The sequence below is a fragment of the Rattus norvegicus genome, chromosome 4 (genome assembly GCF_021556685.1).
Source record: "Rattus norvegicus strain SHRSP/BbbUtx chromosome 4, alternate assembly SHRSP_T2T, whole genome shotgun sequence".
Lineage (NCBI taxonomy): Eukaryota > Metazoa > Chordata > Mammalia > Rodentia > Muridae > Rattus > Rattus norvegicus.
Genome location: NC_141537.1, coordinates 5,151,218 through 5,170,332, shown reverse-complemented (window position 1 = coordinate 5,170,332; position 19,115 = coordinate 5,151,218). Strand labels below are relative to the sequence as shown.

Genomic DNA, 19,115 nt, shown 5'->3' with positions numbered 1-19,115 from the left:
ATCTCATTACCCTCTCTTGCTCTGCCAACCTAGAGCGCACAGTCGCTTACAGCCTACAGCTGCCCGAGCACCGAGTGTCACTCCAGCCCAGGAGGTCACCTCCTGCAGCGTCATTACCCATACTGGAGAGTCGTGGGTAGCCCAGGAGTACTTGGGACAGCCCAGACCAGATCCGGCCAACAGTCTCACCTTCCCAGGCTGGCTGCTCCACCAAACTACAGCAGTCTTAGGAAACCTAAGGAGAACCAGTTGTAGTGGCCACTGGCATACTTTCTCAGAGTCGCTGATTGGTCAGTGGCTGAGAGCTGTAGCCAATCAGCGCAGTGTTTGGGCCCGCATTTCGGACCAAAGGTCCGAGTGGGCATCTGGCGGGCACAGTGGCCTGCAGAGACTCGAGGTGTGGAGGGCAGAGCCAGGGAGGAATGAGCATGTCTTGGGACCTCACAGCCAGGCGCCATCACCGCCTATCGCTGCTCCTGGTGCTGGTGCTGCTGTCACGAGCCGGGGCTCTGCGTCCTGTGGAGCTCTTTCCTTACGGGGAGTTGTGGGGAGATCGGCTGCCACAGGAGGGCGACGTTGGAAGCTCCCCGGCTGTGAAGCTAGCAGTACCTCTATGCTTCTACAGTGACCAGTTCAGCAACCTCTATGTAAGTTCAGCTCCCAGAGGTGTGTGGCTTGGTGTGGGGTTGTAGTTTCTTCCCAGGGTGTGGAGCAACTAACCTCAATGTTTAACTGTCATCGCCACTGGACACCGGGCTTAGCAGTGGCACTGCAGCTTCTTGATCCCTACTGTGGAGGAATAAGGATCATTTCAAGGGAGAGCTGGAACCGTCCCCCTCTACTTCGACTTCCCAGGCAGGAAGATGAAGTTGAGGCTGCTAGTGCGGTTTGCGTTTAGGGGCGGTGGGAGGCTGTGCACGCAGGCATAGCAATCTAATTAAGGACACGGCGCCCAAGGTGTGCAGTGGTGGAGAAAGATGAGCGGGTTCAAGAGTGGCCGCACCTGTGGGTCGCAGTGCACTAGAGCACTGTCGCCAAAGTTGAGTTTGTTTCCCTGGATGTGTCTCAACCTGCAAAGAGGAGGGAGTCTTCTTGACTCGAGTAGAACTCGGACCGTAGGTGCATTCGACTGGTGGTTGCCCACCACCAGTTTGAGCGACCACCGTTTTGCCCTTTAAAAATGTTTATGTGGGGCGGGATTCACGTGCCACCTCATGCGTGTGAAGAGCAAAGAACAACCAGTTTTATTTTTTTTTTATCCCACCCTCTGTCTGGTCCTAAAACTCAAGTCGTCAGGTTTGACAGCAGAGTGCCCTTACCTGCTGAACTGTCTCACCGCCCTGTGGTCTTATTGTAGGTGGGCACCAATGGCATCATCTCCACCCAGGACTTACCCAGGGAGACTTAATATGTCATTGATGATTTTCCTACTGACTTCCCAGCCATCGCCCCATTCCTGGCTGACAGCCACTCGAGTCACAGCAGTGGCCGGATCCTGTATGGAGGACACATCCTGGGATGTGCTGAGTCTGGCTGCTTGCTACCTGTGCACAGGCTTCCCGCTGACCAGGTCCAGCTTCCCCCCTACCCACTTCTTCCTGGCCACCTGGGAGCAAGTGGGCGCCTAGGAGGAGGACAGGCTTGGGGCTGCATGGTCTGGAGAGGTAAGCCAGGGTTACCCTGCAGCTGAATAAACAGAAGGGTTGGGCTTGAACTGGAAACTAAGACATTGGCTAAGAGGCATTCTCTTGATTCTGCTCCTCAACACTATGAAAATCGCTTAGTAAAATGAGGGACTAAGGTGCAGATACCAAAGACTCTGACGGAACTTAAGGCACTTTACAGGTTTTTTTTTCTTTTTTCTCGAATCACCTATAAGTACACAAATATTTCTAATGATATATTCATCAAAAAAATTAAAAATTTGGGAAATTTAAAAAGGAACAACTTTTTTTTTTTTTTTTTGTATGAGCTGGGTGTGGTGTCACTCACCTTCAATCCCAGCAGAGTCAGAGAGGCAAACAGATCTCTGTGAGTTCTAGGCGAGCCTGGTCTACAAAGTGAGTTCCAGGACAAAATACAGAGAAACCCTGTCTGGAGAAACCAAAAATAACCCGTAGGTTCGTGTGTACATTTCTAGTTATTTCTTTAATATTGTTGCTGTTGACAACAGTGGGTCCACAGTGCCCATATTACTATTTCACTTGCTAGTTCTTCTATTTAGTATGCTCTGGTCAGTGTATTTCTGTAACATTTCTTACAACCGTATAAAATCTCACCCTTCCTAGTGGTCATTAACGTTGCTCCCATGACGTTTTTACTATAATCAATACTATAAAACGCTTTATAAGGTTTTTATTTTATTCGTGTGTGTGTGTGTGTGTGTGTGTGTGTGTGTGTGTGTTTGTCTTTCTCTGTGTCTGCTTGTGTTGGTAGGGCCAGAAGAGGGCTTGGGCCCCCTGAAGCTGGAGTTGTTACATACAGGCAGTTGTGAACTGCTTGACTGACAATGGATACAGAGATTTGAGCTAGCATGCTGAAAGGACTACTAGGTGTTGAGCCACCTCTTCAAAGCCAACACTTTTTAAAGTGTCAAAACACTGCACAGCCTTAGCTGACATCACAGGAGAGTGAGCAAGCATGCCATGAACTTCTTAGTAAGTTCCTTGTAGCTTTCTCCACATTGCCTTTGTAACAGTTTACATACTTCTGTCTGCAAGAGCCTGCTTTGCAGTCTCCCTGGAGAAAACACCAACTCTGCTCTGACTTTGGTCTTGGCAACATGTGAAGCAGGTATGGGTGGGTGAGGGTAAATGGCCTCATTCCTGGTGTAGGTAGAGACAGAGTCCTCTTGTGAAATTCCACCTGGGTGTAAAATGCCATAGACCTGGAGCAAATCTGTGTTTGCTTTAACTCCCCTAGTGCCTCTGAGCTACAGAAGTGATGTCTTCCCTAAGAGCTTGCCCATTGTTCCTGTTTGTTCTGTGAACTTAAAGGAAGAGACATGTTTTCCTAAAGCCTGCGCTAGCAGAGATGGAGAAATTGTTTGAAGTTTCAGTTTCTTACTTGACAGGCTAACATCCAGTTTTGTTTACTGACTAGCCTTGTAATGCCTTTGGTTTGACATCTCAATTACAGTTCAACAGAATACCTTCAACTCAAACACTGCCTCCTTGGCACAGGCCAGCCAGCTAGAGGGCTAGAGAAGACAGTCCCCACTGTTAAGTTTCATTCACTCAGTCATTCATTCATACATTCTTTTTAAAACGTTTATCCAATATCATGTATAACAAGCTTATAGTGGAAAAAAATAGACTTTTCTAATACAAGCAACTAGGTCGCCAATTCTAATATTTATATTTTCTTACAGTCTTTTTTAAATTTTTTAATTTATGAGTGAGAGTGTGGGTGTGCATGCTCATGTGTGCATATGCATGTGTGAACCAGAGGTCAACTTTAAATGTCTTTGTTTGGGAGCCATCTTGTCTTTCTACTCAGGGTCTCTCTGGGACCTGGGGCTCCCCAGTTAGGCTAGGCTTGCTGGCCAGTGAGCCCTAGGGATCTGCTTGTTTTTCTCTCCAGAGCAGAGATTACAAATGTGCTGCCATGACCTGCTTTTGATCTGGGTGCTGCCATTCAAATCAGGACTTCATGCACGCACAGCAAGCACTTCATAGGGTGTGCTGCCTTCCCAGCTTCTCTTGTAATGTTAAAAAAATCTATGTCACAGGGGCAGGGTTAGGAGTAATGGGTTAGGGTTAGGGTTATATATGCAGAGAGTCATATCTATCATATATAATCTCTATCTGAACATAGTCGATATTTGTTAATTCAGAAACTACTTTTACACATTTTCCTTATATCGGCACTGAAATAGACATAGACTCTAAGCGGAATGCTCTTACTCTGAATGGCCTCTCTTACATTTAGTAGGAACACTATTGATAACCTTTTGTTGTGGTAATATGGTAGACTCTCCAGCTAGAGCTTCCTCCTAACCCATCTTGATTCAGGGATTCCATTTGGGTAGGTTTCAGTGAGCAAGCAATTTCTCCAGGATAGAAGGCAGAGCATGTATCAGCCTGTGCGCTGGAGGTTAATGTACAAGGGGCATGGCAGGCACAGTGTCTTTCAGAAGAGCAGGGTTCTGGGATCTGATGCAGGAGCACTCAAGGGTAGAGATGTTGTCCCCTCTGAGGACTGCAATTGGTTCCTGGAAGTAGGCAGCCTTGAACGATTTGAAGTGGGGAGTCTGACGTTTATGTTGCTCCTTTTGTTTTGCTTTTGATCCCCCCCCCCCATGCATCTCAGGTTGGCTTCAAACCTCATAATGGAGGATGATCTTGAATCTCTGATCCTTTTGACCTGACTGACCTGTGCTGAGATAGTGGGTGTGCAGCATCACACCCTACCCATTTGATGGGAACTGAACCGAGAGTACAGGCTGACCAGGCACTCTACTAGCTGAGCCATAGTCTTTCTGGTGACCTTAGTTAGTAAGGGTCGAAGGGCAAACTACTTAGACAACTGTTAAATAGTCTATTTGTTCACACTATCAGACTTCTCTTTAAATTTTTAAAATTGTGTTTATGTACATGGGTCATATGCCTACACACCGTTGCATACAGTGCCCATGGAATACCCTGGACCGGATTACCTACAGTTGTGAGCTGTCCTGTGAGTGCTGGGAAATGAACATGGGTCCTCTGGAAGAAGAGCCAATGATCTCAACCAGGGAGCCATCCCTCTGCTCCCCTCTCCTTACCTTCTTGCAGGAGTGTTTTATACTGTCTTCTCGACACAGTCCCACAGGATAAGTACAGTAATAACTGTTTATATCACAGAAGAGAAAATAATTTCCAAATCTGCCTTAAGTGAGGCAAAGTCACCTTAGAAGACATACTTTCCCCTTTCTTACACTTTTCATGCAAGACCCATTTTCTGTATACGAATCATATAAGTAGTTACAGTAACAATCGTTGCACTTTTTCTGAAGACATCTAATAAATAAGGTTAGCGTTTTAGTGTTCATTGTGGCTTTGGTGCTAGGACAGTTCTAGGAGCCATATTCAAAGGAAGTGAACTGGAGTGAAGTTGCTGTGAAGGATGCTTCTGATGATAACCTCACTATGAAATTACTGTTCTGCTGCTCCCAAGGAAAATTCAGCTGAATTAGCTAGCCTCTTGCAACAGAAAAAACAAACAACAAACAAACAAAAATTAGAGCAAGAAGCATTTGCACTGAGGCTCCGGGGTCTTGAGGCTGCGGTGGGTCCCAAGTGTTTTACTGTTTATTTGACATGAAGGTTACAGCCCTAGAGAGATGAGTTTACTACTTAGGATTCTCATTTCATTAGCAACATTTCATTAGAAACAGTCTTTGACAGTTTCCTTTTGGTGTCCGTGCATGCGGTACCTGTGTCTCTGTGTGTGCCTGCGCATGTGTGCGCATGTGCAGGCACACACAGACATTCATGCATGGCTCACATTTGTGTGGAGACGCATGTGTGTGCAGATCAGAGAAGAACTTTGAGTGTCATTCCTTAGGCACTATCCACCTTTTAAAAATTATTTATTTGTTCTGTGTACGTGTGCATTCTTTGACACTGTGGTAGTCACAGCACAACTTCAGAGTCAGCTCTCTGCTAATCCCCCTTGATGGGGTCTGGGAATTGAGCTCTGGTCATCAGGCATCTGAGGTAAGTGCCTTTAACCTGCTGAGCACTCTATCCAGCTCCCTTTCAAATCATTTTCAGGCACACCTCCCTCTGACCCAGTACTCAGCAGCTAAGCCAGGATTGATTGCTGGGTGACGAGGCTCTCGGAGTTGCCTTCCTTCTTATGGGACTACAGATCTGGGACTGACAGACACCATGACTGTTTTTGTTCAGTGTGTATTCTAGGGATCAAACTCAGGTGCTTATGCTTGAATAGCAACTCCTCACACTGAACCATATTCCCAGCTCTTCCTTCAATTTTGCAGTTCTGGGACTTGAACACAAGTCCTCACGAAGGTTAGCTAAGTAAGTCCTTCATGAATGAGCAACACCCATAGGCACAGTAATTCTTTCATTACACCTTCCAGGTACTTATGAAGTCAGGAACAAGGCAGAAAACACTTGCAGCAGTGGTCTTGGAAAACACAAGCCCTCAGTCTTCATTTTCTAAGCTGTAGATTGACATGGTAGTGCTGACTTTTTAGGGTTGTCATGAGAATTAACCAAGGCGATGTGTTGTTCCTGCCATGTAACGATCTTGTGGTAGAACTCCTTTATGTAAGGACTTGGTTGTTTTATTTCATTTTATTCTCTCTCTGTGTGTGCATGTATGTGTAAGTATATGTTTACATGCTACATGTGAATATGTATGTCTATGTATGGGGTGTGTGTATGTAAATAATCTATGTTTATGCTGTATATGAAATTGTGTGTCTGCTTGTTCATGATGTGTATGTATGTCTGCATTTGTGCATTATGTGTGTGTTTGTATATGTTTGTGTGTGATGTGTGTGTCTCTGTATGGTTTATGTGTATGATGTGTGTATGTGCATGATGTGTGTGCTTGTATATGTGTATGAATATGTGTGTGTGTGATGTGTGTGTCTGTGTATGGTATGTGTGTATGATGGGTGTATGTGCATGATGTTTGTGCTTGTGTGTGTCTGTATGGTGTGTTTATATGCATATGGTATGTGCATGTCGTGTGTGAGTATGTGGTGTTTGTATGGTATGTGAATACTGCATTGAGGCCACTTGTGTGTGCATGATATATATGTGGGGTGTGTGTATGGTATGTGTGTAGGACATATATGGTATGTGGTTTTGTATGATTTATGTGTGCACGTAGCGGGGTGCACATGCAGAGATTGGGAGGAGATCCTCCCAGTACCAGTTCTCTCCTTTTACATGGGTTCCTGAAACTGAACTTGGATTTCAAGGCAATGGATTTATTTACCTTTCGAGCCTTCTGTGGACTTCTTTATAAGTACTTTTTAAATGGAGGGTTTTCCAAATTACTGTTTTGGCTTTTTTCCCCTTTGTTTTTCTTATCTTTTTCTAGGGGAATTTGGTGGGGAAAATTCTGTAGCTTTCTTGTTTTTTAACTTTTCCAAACATCCATATTGTTCTTCAGATATTGCCATAGGCTAAATGGGCTTCAGGACTTGTTCCATTTGCTGAGGTTTTGAGCACAAGATGTGTTTTCAATTACTCCTGTGGAAGGCTCTTCTGAATATTTTGAAGATCCTGGGATTGAACTCTTGCTTTGATAGATTTTTTTTTTTATTTTTGAGGTAGATTTTGGCACACACCAATCTCCTTTGCCTGGAAGATTCTGTGATCTCTACATAGTTTTCTTACATCTGGTATAGTAATATTAATATTAGTCACTGGAAATGACATCAGATGAATAACATCTTTACAGTGTGAAATGTTTCTGCTCTCTTCATTCCCTCCAGGATGTTCACATTGGGTGTGACAGAGTGTTCTACCCGGCATGCAAGAATGGCATGGTGCAACTGCATTACAAAAATGACCAAATAAAGTGTTTGTTCATTTAGTTAATCTGAGATTTCTTAAACTGTCACTTCATAGAGCAAAGAGGTTATGGCCAGAAGATCTGAGTAAGGATGGGTACCGTTTTTTGTTGTTGTTGTTGTGGTTGTGGTTGTTGCTCTGTGTGTTTTTGGTGTCAGGGGAAGGCTGTTGTGTTCTCACTGGGGAAGAGGGTGTTATCTAGAACTGAGTTAGAATGTATGTCGAAGGTTTTTGTTGATTAGGAATTTCATTTGGGTTGGAAGGACCACAGGAATGGGAACTGAGTGTGAATGGTAGGAGAGCTTGCCCTAGTCTGGGCTGCATCCTGGGAGAGGAATGGGAGGGTGGAAGTTGCTTCACAAAAGGATGGAAACATTGTATCTGTAGCCAGGAAGCAGAGAAAGATGGGTGTTGTTTCTAAGCTTTCTTTCTTCTTTGTATGCAGTGCAAGCCTCAGCCCAGGGAATGGTGGTGTCTATATTTAGGGTGGGTCTTCCCTCCTTAATTAATCTAATCAAGATACTTTATCAGAGACATGCCTGGTGACTATTTCTGGTTGGTTGTAGATAGCGTCAGATTGACAGCTAATAGTATGCATCACAGCTGGTCCCTGGATGCTTTAAAATGGAATGGTGGGTGTTGAGTTGGTGCAGAGGTGACAGTTGTTGATCAAGAACTTTGAATTTAGCTGTAGCTTTTAATTTATGAAGCTAGAGTCCACAGAAATGGTACATGTGTAATTTACCACATGTCAGTGAAGACAGAGAGGATAGAGAATAACTAGATATATGAAAATGGGTTGAAGAAAACTGCTTAGGTGTCCTTGAAGAGTACATATGAAGGAGGATACACTATGCCATCGTGAAAGCATTAGGCATTCTCTTAACTCTGCAGGACAGGGGTGAATTTGGAATACCCCAAGCACATCAGTGTTCCCATGGGAATGGGGAAAAAGTAACATACAAAGTGGTGGTTGGTGTTCACACCAAACATCGGAGGCCAGAATCAGTGGCCTTACACCTCCAGAGAATGTGTCCTTAAAGAAGACTGAGCATTGAACTTTGTCCCCCAGGAAGGAAGCACCTCATTTCTTATTTTGTTATCATTTTGGTAAGGCTGAATAGACAAATCCCACGTTGTAAAGATGTCATTCTGCTGGTTGATGTTTTACCCTTGTTGGATGGTATGTTTGAGAAGCCTTCTGGTTTTCTGTCTGAACAGGAAACTGGAGACCTTGCAGCTGGGCAACTCTGACCTGATCCTCTTTGTACTGCTCCCCACCCTGTGGAGAGCTCCTCTCCTAGCTGGCACTCTCTCTTTCTCTTTGGGGAGGTTGGGAGACCATGACTCTTGTACAGGTTTTGGCAGTGCAACTGAGGGCTTACTTTCAGAACCAGTGTGGAGGACTCTTGGAAAACTTATCTCTGGGAATGTGAGGGCCTTTCCCTTTGGAAAAGAGTCAGACAGAGGGTGCCTCTAAGGAGGGGCTCTTCAGAGCCTATGAAGTGGCCTTTTAGTGATTCTGTGTGGAAGTCTGTAGCCCTGACAAGGGGTTCATGTGTGGCAGATTTCAAGCAGCTCAACTCTTCCGGAATGTACTTTGGGATCATAAATTATATTAAAAGGAAGTTTTTGTTGTTTTCTCCTCTGTTATTTGCCTCTTTTAGTGGGGATAAGGAAATTAAAAACTTGCCATCTGAAGTGAGTGCTTCGCCAAAAGGTGACACAGAAAAGACATAGAGCAAATAAGGCACTACATGTACAGATCTCCAGATTAAAAGTCAGGCTCTCCCATCACAGCCTCCTCACTTCTTCCCAGACCTCCTCCTCACTGCCTTCTGATCTCCACATGTAGACAGCCCTTATCATATGGAATTTCTGTAAATTTAGAACCTTGGTTCTCCCTTATCTTGTGAAGTTGATTGTGGCCTCCATACCTGGAGCCTCCACAGTTGGTTATTTAAGGATGGGATTATTAGTTCGGCTTTTTATCTCCTACTTGAACTTTGTTGTGACTGAAATAAAGCTTTCACAGCCTCTGGCCCTACCCTGGCTGATGATGGATGACGCATATTCTTCATGTACCTGAGTATGTACCTGAGTTGGAAACTTAGAGGTTTTGACCTTTCTGGGGAGGGTATAGCCCCGCAGATGACATACTTGAGGACTACAGCTGCAACAAATGTAGAATGTGGGGACTGAATTCATGAATTTTTTTTGAAAAACAAGGAAGGTAAGCAAACTCTTCCATTTAGAGAATACAGATTTTTTCTTGAAACCATATTAATATCTGCATTTCTTTGTCTTATTACCCAAACCTCAAAGCTGTACTTTAGCATTACGTGTCAGAAAGGTAAAAGTAACATTTGAGATGTTCTAGAACAAGGCAGAACAAAGCACAAGGACACATTCGTTCCTTGTATTCAGTTTTGAGGTTCTTGCTGTGTCAGTTTGTCTTGTTTAGCAAAATGAAGAGGTAATGATACCAATAAGTGATTTCTTTTCCTTCTTATCATCCACCTTCTTTATAAAGCGAGTATTTGTAAGAGAAATGTCTCCCCAGTTCCCTATTAAATTGTAAAACATATATGATCTAGTGAGAGAAGCCAACTACAGCGTCTAAGCCAGTGGAGCATCCCTTAACTAATTTTTTGGTGGAAGAAGGTGGTAATGGCAGAAAAGGTCCCTTTGAAACTCTGTAAATGAAATATCAGGGAGTAATTCCACAGTCACCCTGGTGTTAATTCAGACTCCAACTCTCATCTAGGTCTGCTTTGGCTCCCACAGTGTTTATCTTCATTCATTGGCTGCCACTGTGATGCTACCCTACCCCACTCTGATGTCCTGGACACTCTCCTTTTTCTGTGGCCTCTGCCACCATGCCTGTCCCCAGTCACTCTCCTAAAATTCCAGTCCTGGCTGTTTCTCTCTCCTATAATTCAGGCTCTTGGGGCATAGTTTTTTGGCTCTGTCCTGACTGCAGCATCAAACATAATGTGGTTTAGCGGGTACCCAACCCCGATGAATTAATATTCAGATGTGTTAGTGAGTGGAGGCCAAAGCCAAACCAGACAACCAACAGGAGCCAAATACATACTGGAAAACCAACATAGTGGATGCCGAAGGATGCAGCATGGTCCACTCACTAGGGACCATACCCCTAAAGAAAACCCTCCCCTAGCAGTTCTCAAGTGACAGAATCTTCTTAGCTGCAGGCAGTGGCTTTAGTGCCCTACCACATCCATGCTGGAATGTTGAGTGGTTTGCTCTTCTGCTGGACACCAAGTGCACTGAGTTTGTGAGTTCAACGACCATATCATGAGAACATGTCATTGTTTTGATCCAACTCCTCCTGACCTTGGCTCTTAAACTCTTTCCACCTCTTTTCTTTCCAATATTCCCTGAGCCTTGAGGGAACTTGATACGGTGGGAGCTTCTGTGGCTGAGCTCTCCACAGAAAGTTCATTCTCAATACTCGGACTAGTTATGAATGTGTATTAACTACCATCCACTGTATGAAGATGCTCCCCCAATGACAACCGAGAGCTGTGTTAATCTATGAGCTTGTAACTGGTATAGTTTGATACTATATATCCATTTAAGAAAATAGTAGTTATGGTTCACTCCCAGGGCTTATGAGCCTCTCTGCCATGGTTTCCTGACCAGATTTACAATGCCAGGCAAAAGTTTCCTCTTGTAGTGCAGACCTTGAATCCACCCAGAAAATGATTGGTGATCCTCATTACATTCCTGCCATTTATGGCGCACCCATGAGTACATCTTGCCAGGGCTTTTGTTATGTAGCCCTGAGTAGTCACAGTGGAGTGAGAATAGTCTGCATAGCATCTTCTAGCATCATAAAGGGTAGCTAGCAGGGGTGGAAGCTTCCTGCTAAGTACTGTGCAGGCAGGTCTGTGTGATTTCTTCAAGTTCTTTGACCTACTTGTGTGGTGTCATCAGCTATAGGATCTTACCATCACATTCTGATGGATAGCCCTGAGTTATGAGAATTGACAACTCTGGTATCATCTCTGTGACATCCTCGACCAACAACTTGAGAGCAAGGTGTCCTACATCTAGCTCTGGACTTTTTGAGAACTTGTAGCCAATGGAAGGAGAATTACCCACCTTGTAACGTTCGTTGTAAGTTGGCAAGTAGCTTTTCATATGGCTTTTGTATTTTAATGTTCGTGGACGTTTTACCTACTTTTATGTCTATGTGAGGCTGTCAGAAGTCCTGGAACTGAAGTTACAAGCAGGGGTGAGTTACCATGGGCAAGTAGGTGCTGGGAATTGAACCCAGGACCTCTGGAAGGGCAGCCTGTGCCCTTAACTGTCCATCTCTCTGGCCCTTCATATGGCTTTTTCAAATATCCTTAGTGTTAGTTCTTCTTCATCCTCTTCCCTTCAATCCTAAAGATTTTAAACCAGTGTTTCATTTATGCATTATTTAACTATTGATCTAAATTGGTAGAAAAGATTAAAAAAATAACACATGGTTTACAAAATTATATTTGTAATTTGAAGAGGGGATTCTAAAGGAGATTATGTTCAAAATCAACATGGGGAAATCCTAAAAAGGATCTGGCCTCTGCCCCCTTGTTGGAACACCTTACCTGTGTTCTGATTTTCTTCTTTTGTTTATTTCTTTGTTTAAGGGTGTCTGCAATTCCTTTTTGTCTGCAGCTGAACACTTTCCAGGCTGTTCTGGCATCCGATGAATGTGATTCCTATGCCCTCTTTCTCTATCCTCCCAATGGTCTTCAGTTTTTGGAACTCACCCCAAAGAATCCTACAGTGTCCAGCTGCAGCTTCCTGCTAAGGTGGGATTCTGCCAAGGGGAAGCAGATGATGTGAAGAGAAAAGCCCTGTATTTCAGCCTGACTAACTGTGAGCAGTCGGTGAAGAATCTCTACCAGTGAGTAATGTGGAGTGTGTGACTGTGCTATGCACTGGAAGGACATTTAGGAGGGACACTATCTCTAGTGGCCAGAAACCATTTGATAATAACCTTTGGTGGCTTCTAAGAAAGGCGCTGGTTGAAAACCAAGAGCTAAGCTGGACCTCTGGAGCTTCAGGCTGTCCAATATTTAAAAGATTCTTTCTTTTTCCTGCACTATCTGTCAGGCATAGAAACCAGAACCAGCAGTGATTATATGTTTTTGCAGAACTACTGGGACTTGCTGTGAAAAATATTGTTCTACAATAAATGGGCTACATAAAAATATCCAGTCATAACTAACTGCCTCAGTGGATGCTTTTCTGGAGAGGAGGCATCATGATTCAGTCTTTCAAACAGGTATTGTTAAGGATTAAATTATGAATACTATAATGGAGGGGGGAGGTAGATGAGGCTTTTAGTCGTCTCAGGATTCTTTTGCCACCATCACTAGAAATCATGCTGACTTGTTTATCCACAGCGTTGCCAGAGACAAATTCATTTCTTAGTCTCCCCAGTGGGTTATTCTGCTAGTGCTGCAATAGGCTATTCTGCAGGTGTCTGTCCAGTTGGTGCTCCTAAGAGACTATCGACTTCAGGTGGGCTCTTTTGTCTTTGTATTTTGCAATACTAGCTTAGCCCACAGTAGTTACTTTGTGGCTTCCCATAGTTGCTTCTCAGTCAAACTAGATCATGGGCAGATAGAGTGACAGAGCAAAAATTTGCCGATCACTTTATCTGCAGAGCATTGTGATAAAACCCTTGCAGATATTATCTTAATTAAAACTCTCTCAACTTACAGGCGGTAAGTATAACTATCTTCCCAGTTTTACCAATAGTCTTACCGAAATTATGAAAGGTGCTTATGTCAGAGTTAAATGGCCGAGCCATAGCCAATACAGCTCTGAAGTATGGATACAGGGGTGATCTCTTATGCAGAGTAGATAGGGTGTTTCTTACTTGGATTTCATGTTATCTGGTTGTTTGTATTTTGGTTCATTTTATCAGTCACTCCGGTTACAGCTCAATCTGCCCCTCTCCTGCAATTTTGATATTTCTGGAAAGCATCAAAGGAGACAGTGAAGAACCAGAGTGAATGGATGACAGTGTTTGTGTGTGTGTGTGTGTGTGTGTGTGTGTGTGTGTGCGTAGGCGCTCGTGCGCATGCGTACATGTGCATGCATGTGTGTGTGAGCACGTGTATGAAGGCCTTTATGGCTCTAGTAGGGAAACACAACTTTCTCCTCACATGCTTTTTGCACACACACACAGGCACAGACACACGGGCACACACATGCACACACACAGCAGCTTCTTATGGCTATGCAGGTACCAATTCTCATTCTAATACTCTGTGATGCTTGGTCCTTCCCAGATTCTGTTGGTGTCCAGGGGTTTTGCCTTTAAAAATCGTAGTATTTCAAGCACTCAGCCTTATTTCCAAGGGTTCTACATACAAGTGTCCCCTCCTGTTCTGTGATCCGTACCGGGTCTTGGTCTCCATCTCACCGTAGTCTGTGTAGTCTAGACTCTAGAACAGACTTAGCAGTTGGTCTCTATCCTTTCTCCTCTAACCTCTTACCCTCTAGCTTAAAGACTCTCTCTCCCCAGGTTGTACCTAGAGCCCCTTGGAAGGAGGGCTGAGTGCTTGAAATACTACAATTTTTAAGACACAGGCGTGTGCCAGAAAGGAGCAGCGTGAGACATGACCAGAGTGATTGACAAATTTGGTGTTCCTCACGCTTAATAAAATGAGACAAACTACAGACAATGGAATAACATAAAATGCAAGTCAGAATTATCCTACCACTACTCTGAGTGACAACTCTGCTACCTCCCCTTTCAGCGTGGGCTTTGCCTCCCATTCAGTGTTTCCATACTTAACACTGTCTCCTAGGCTTCTTTCCTCCAGCTTCTGTCAGTATCGTTGTTTTAAGGGTTGAAACATTGCATCACACATGCCCAGCATTGAGGACAACATTTGTAAACTAAAGTAGCTCAGGATCATAGTCCTAGCTCCCTCTGGATGCTTTGCTGTACCCCTCCAAGGAGAAGAACATTTTCCTAGTCCTGGAATCTCTTCCTCCAACAGGGGTCATACATTATTCATGTTTGCAGGCCTCTTCTGAAACATATGAATATTCAGGTAGGGAAGAGAGTAGTTCCTGGGAAGGGATTAGTCACAGGGGGGCCAGCATGGCTGTTCTGTTTTGTGATACAGTTTTTCTTTCTAGGAGACAAATTCTATCTGTGAGCATTCATAAAGGACCTCAGTGTGGAGGGTAAATTAACTGTTTAGATTCCCACCAGGTGCTGTGGCAAACACCAGGATATTGATTTATGTCTCATTAGAAGGCATTTATTTAGCTCCACTCTTGCATGATTTGTATTTTCTTACTCTTTGAAGCTTTGAAGCTGTCCACTTCCAAACTCAAGAGGTTTCCCAGGAGCTGGAGAGATGGCTCAGTGATTAAGAGCACCCGACTACTCTTCCAGAGGTCCTGAGTTCAAGTCCCAGCAACCACACGTGGCTCACAACCATTTGTAAAGAGATCGATGCCCTCTTCTGGTGTATCTGAAGACAGGTACAGTGTACTTATATATAATAAAATGAATAAATCTTTAAAAAAAAAGAGGGGGGTTGGGGATTTGGCTCAGTGGTAGAGCGCTTACCTAGGAAGTGCAAGGTCCTGGGTTCGGTCCCCAGCCCCAGAAAAAAAAAAGAGATTTCCCAGCTGCAATACCCTGCTGTGGGATGGGCTGGGGCTCCAGGGTCTCTTCTTACTGATTGGTTTCAGTTTTTAAAACTACATTACTGTGTGGGAGTTGGGGGTTGGAGGCAGCTGGTGGGGAGGTGTCAGGCGTGTGCCAGAAAGGAGCAGCGTGAGACATGACCAGAGTGATTGACAAATTTGGTGTTCCTCACACTTAATAAAATGAGATAGTTTGTCAGAGTTTGTGCTCTCCCCCTACCATGTGGATTCTGGGTATAGCTCTAAGCTCTTGTAGGTAAGTGGCTTTCCCTGCTAAGTCATTTTTTCAGCCTGGATTTTTGTCTTCTGTGGTGTGTTTTATTTGCAACCCTAATTTCTATAAGCACCAACTGAGGGCAAGAGTTGAAGCTCTGCTGGTAGAACATTGCCTTGCGGACACAAAGCCCAGAGTTTTGACCTTTGTGCCACACAAACAGGGTTTAGTATCACACCTGGTATCCCAGTGTTTGGGAGGTGCAGGCAGGAGGAATAGAAGCTCAAGGTTATCATCAGCTACATGAGACTGTGTCTCAAAAAAATGAAAAGAAACCTTAGCAATTGAATATAACAAATCAGAGAAGGGACGAACACTGACCTGATTGGGGAGGAGAGGGTTTATTTGGTTTACTGTCCTGGGTCACACGGTGCATTAGGGGAGCCAAGGCAGGAACTAAAGCAAGACAGGAACCTAGAGGGAGGTAGGAACTGGAGCAGAAGCCATGGAGGAACATTATTATTGGCTTGGTTCCTCTGTCTTACTCAGCCTGATTTCTTACACAACCATAGATGGTACCCTAGGGTGGTATCACCCATAGTGAACTGCTCTTCCTGCCACCAATCATTAACCAAGAAAACGCCCCTCCCCCAGACTTGCCTTCAGGCCTGTGTGAGGCAATCTCTTCTCAGGTCTGCATCAGGGTGACGAAATCCAGCCAGTACAGCAGAGTATCATGAATACACTTGGGTACAGGTAGTGGCTAGTGGACAGTGCACAGAATGAGAGAGAGATAGAGAACTGAAGAAAACCTCAACTCTCTTCATTATTGCAGTAGAAACCTAGACTAGAATGATGAATACTTGCCCCAGTGAACAAAGATCTCGTTATATGATTCAGTGGATCTTAATACCTCTTTTTAGCCATTCCCTCTTATTCTTGATTGTTGACTTTTGAGGAAATTACATAGTCTGGGATAATTTGAGCTTTGGTATTTTGTGCAAACACAGGATTGATATCATTGGCTAGGTCCCGTTTTCCAAAGTCATTTTTTTCTCCATCTTTATTAAATTGGGTATTTTTTATTTACATTTCAATTGTTATTCCCTTTCCTGGTTTCCAGGCCAACATCCCCCTAACACCTTTCCCCTCCCACTCTATATGGGTGTTCCCCTCCCCATCCTCCCCCCATTACCACCCTCCCCCCAACAATCACATTCACTGGAGGTTCAGTCTTGGCAGGATGAAGGGCTTCCCCTTCCACTGGTGCCCTTACTAGGCTATTCATTGTTATCTATGCAGTTGGAGCCCAGGGTCAGTCTTTGGGTAGTGACTTAGTCACCTGAAGCTCTGGTTGGTTGGCATTGTTGTTCATATGGGGTCTCAAGCCCCTTCAAGCTCTTTAAGTCCTTTCTCTGATTCCTTCAATGGGGTGGTCCCGTTCTTGGTTCAGTGGTTTGCTGCTGGCATTCACCTATGCATTTGCCATATTCTGGCTGTGTCTCTCAGGAGAGATCTACATCTAGTTCCTGTCAGCCTGCACTTCTTTGTTTCATCCATCTTATCTAGTTCGGTGGGTGTATATATATGGGCTACATGTGGGGCAGGCTCTGAATGGGCATTCCTTCATCCTTCCAGAACCTTCTGAACCCGAGCTTTCTCTTAGGGTTAGGAGTCACCTTACACATGGCTGTCCTCTTCACAGCAAGCGTACCATTGACACTGAGATAGTAGGTGACTGAGCTGACATGAGTAGTGCCACAACCCAGCAGAAGATCTTAAGTTTCAGGATAGCTGGGACTAGCTGGTGGGACTCCTCTGAGAAAAGAGATTCTTGGGAACTAAGAGGGGTTCATGGTCTACTCTACAGAGAAAATGAAGTCCTGTTCCCAAATACTGAGCCTCATTTTGATTAATACATTTGTATCTTACTCATGTTGAACTTTTGCTCAAAAATTGTTTTAGACTTGGTCATTAAAAAGTACTGATAGATCTACCTATCCTAGATCTATCTAGATGTATCCTCTGTCATTAATAAATTAGTCTATGTGAATCAGAGTACACAGAGATGTTTGGAAGACAAAGTTTCATGTTACCATGAAATTCTTGCCGTGGCTTTGCCAACTTTTGGCTGTATGATCTGAAGATTAGCTAACCTCTCAAAACCAACTTTTTCCTCACTAAGGTCTAGCACAGCTACCACCCCTATCTTGCAGAGCACAGTGAAGACTGATAAGCACTGGTGTAGGCACAGCTTGTAGAAATCAGTACTATTTAAGTGTTTTAGGAATTTTAAGCTTAAGTAAGCTTGAGTCCGATTTAAGTTTTCATTCACGTCGAGAAAGCATAAAATATTCTTGCATTCTATGTTTGCTCTCAAGACAGCCAGGTTTTTGACAGAATATTTGATTTGGGCTTCTGGAGCAGACATATAACCTGATGGCTTAGTGTTCCATATACAATGCCAGACAAAAGGCAGCTTATAACAACGTTCCTGTACAGTATCTATCTCAGTTACTTAGAAGCTTTGCTTCTGTTTGACATAGCATGGAAAGTTTGACTTTGATCGTTAAAGTCTTTTGATTTCAATATGAATTCTGAAGGAGGGTGAATGGACTGGTTACAATCCACTCTTTCCTCTGTTCTTAGACTAAGCAACCCGGGGATTCCTGGGGCGTGGCCTTTTCACATCAGCAGCAGACTGGCCCTGGACAATGTCTGGCCAGTCACGGTCAGAGGTGACCATTCCACAGCCTGCTCCTCAGCGCTGGAGCACTCCTTCAACCATGCTGCAGCCCTGGAGATCTGTACTGAGGACAGTTGCAATTATCACAAGGAGAATGGAGAGGATGTAGAATACCCACCAATTGAACCAGGGGAGGCCCTGGAAGACCACAGCAGAATCAATGTATTGATGTGTCTTTCAAATCCAAGGCTAATTCGAGCTTTGTGGATGTTGGCACCACGTCTCCAGATTTTGATCACGCTTCTCCTTTGCCACACCCAGCACCTGTTAACTGGCCATCCTACCGGGAAACAGGGGCCACCTGTGTGAGAAGTAGAGGTCCTGGATTTCAAGGACCCAGCATTGCTTTTGGATCCAATGGGCACCAGAACCCCAGCTCCTCCACAGGCAGATGCAGCTTTCCTAACTCCAGGCAGGAAAGACCTTGGGAACAGAAACACCCAGTCCTATCCAGAGGCATGGCCAGTGCCTTCACAGCCAGATGTTCCCGTCGCTCCTTTGGAAGGAGAAATCCTTCCTAATTACCCCGATTCTGGTACATGCCACCCCTGAGTGGAGGGAGGTATGTGGTAGGAATGGATGACTATGTGAGTTCTAAAGCTCAAGGCAAGTGCATTGAAAAACTGGGCATTTGAGGTTTTGTTTAAAGAAAATATAGCAGAGTTGACAAACTAGATATGGTCATTCACCTGGGCCCATCCCTGTACCGGGCAGGCTGGGACAGGCTGGGGCAGGCTAGGGCAGGCAAGGGCAGGCTGGGGCAGGCTGGGGAAGGGTGGGGAAGGCTGGGGCAGGCTGAGACAGACAGATTGTCTAGGTTCAAGAGTAGCCTGGGCCATATAGAGAATTCTAGGCCAGCCTGGATTATACAGCCAGCTCTCTTCCCAAGTGTAATGAAAAATTTCGGTTTGCAAGTTCAGAGAAGGTG

The 19,115-nt window shown here is 44.5% G+C and overlaps 1 pseudogene across 1 annotated transcript; it reads left to right on the top strand.

Annotated features, from left to right (window-relative positions):
* Positions 1-374: 374 nt before the first annotated feature.
* Nid2-ps14 (nidogen 2, pseudogene 14) lies at positions 375-18,890 on the top strand (annotated as a pseudogene). Its single transcript, XR_015685866.1, has 4 exons — positions 375-647; positions 1,358-1,664; positions 12,222-12,453; positions 18,091-18,890. The product of XR_015685866.1 is annotated as a nidogen 2, pseudogene 14 (transcript).
* The last annotated feature ends 225 nt before the right edge of the window (positions 18,891-19,115 follow it).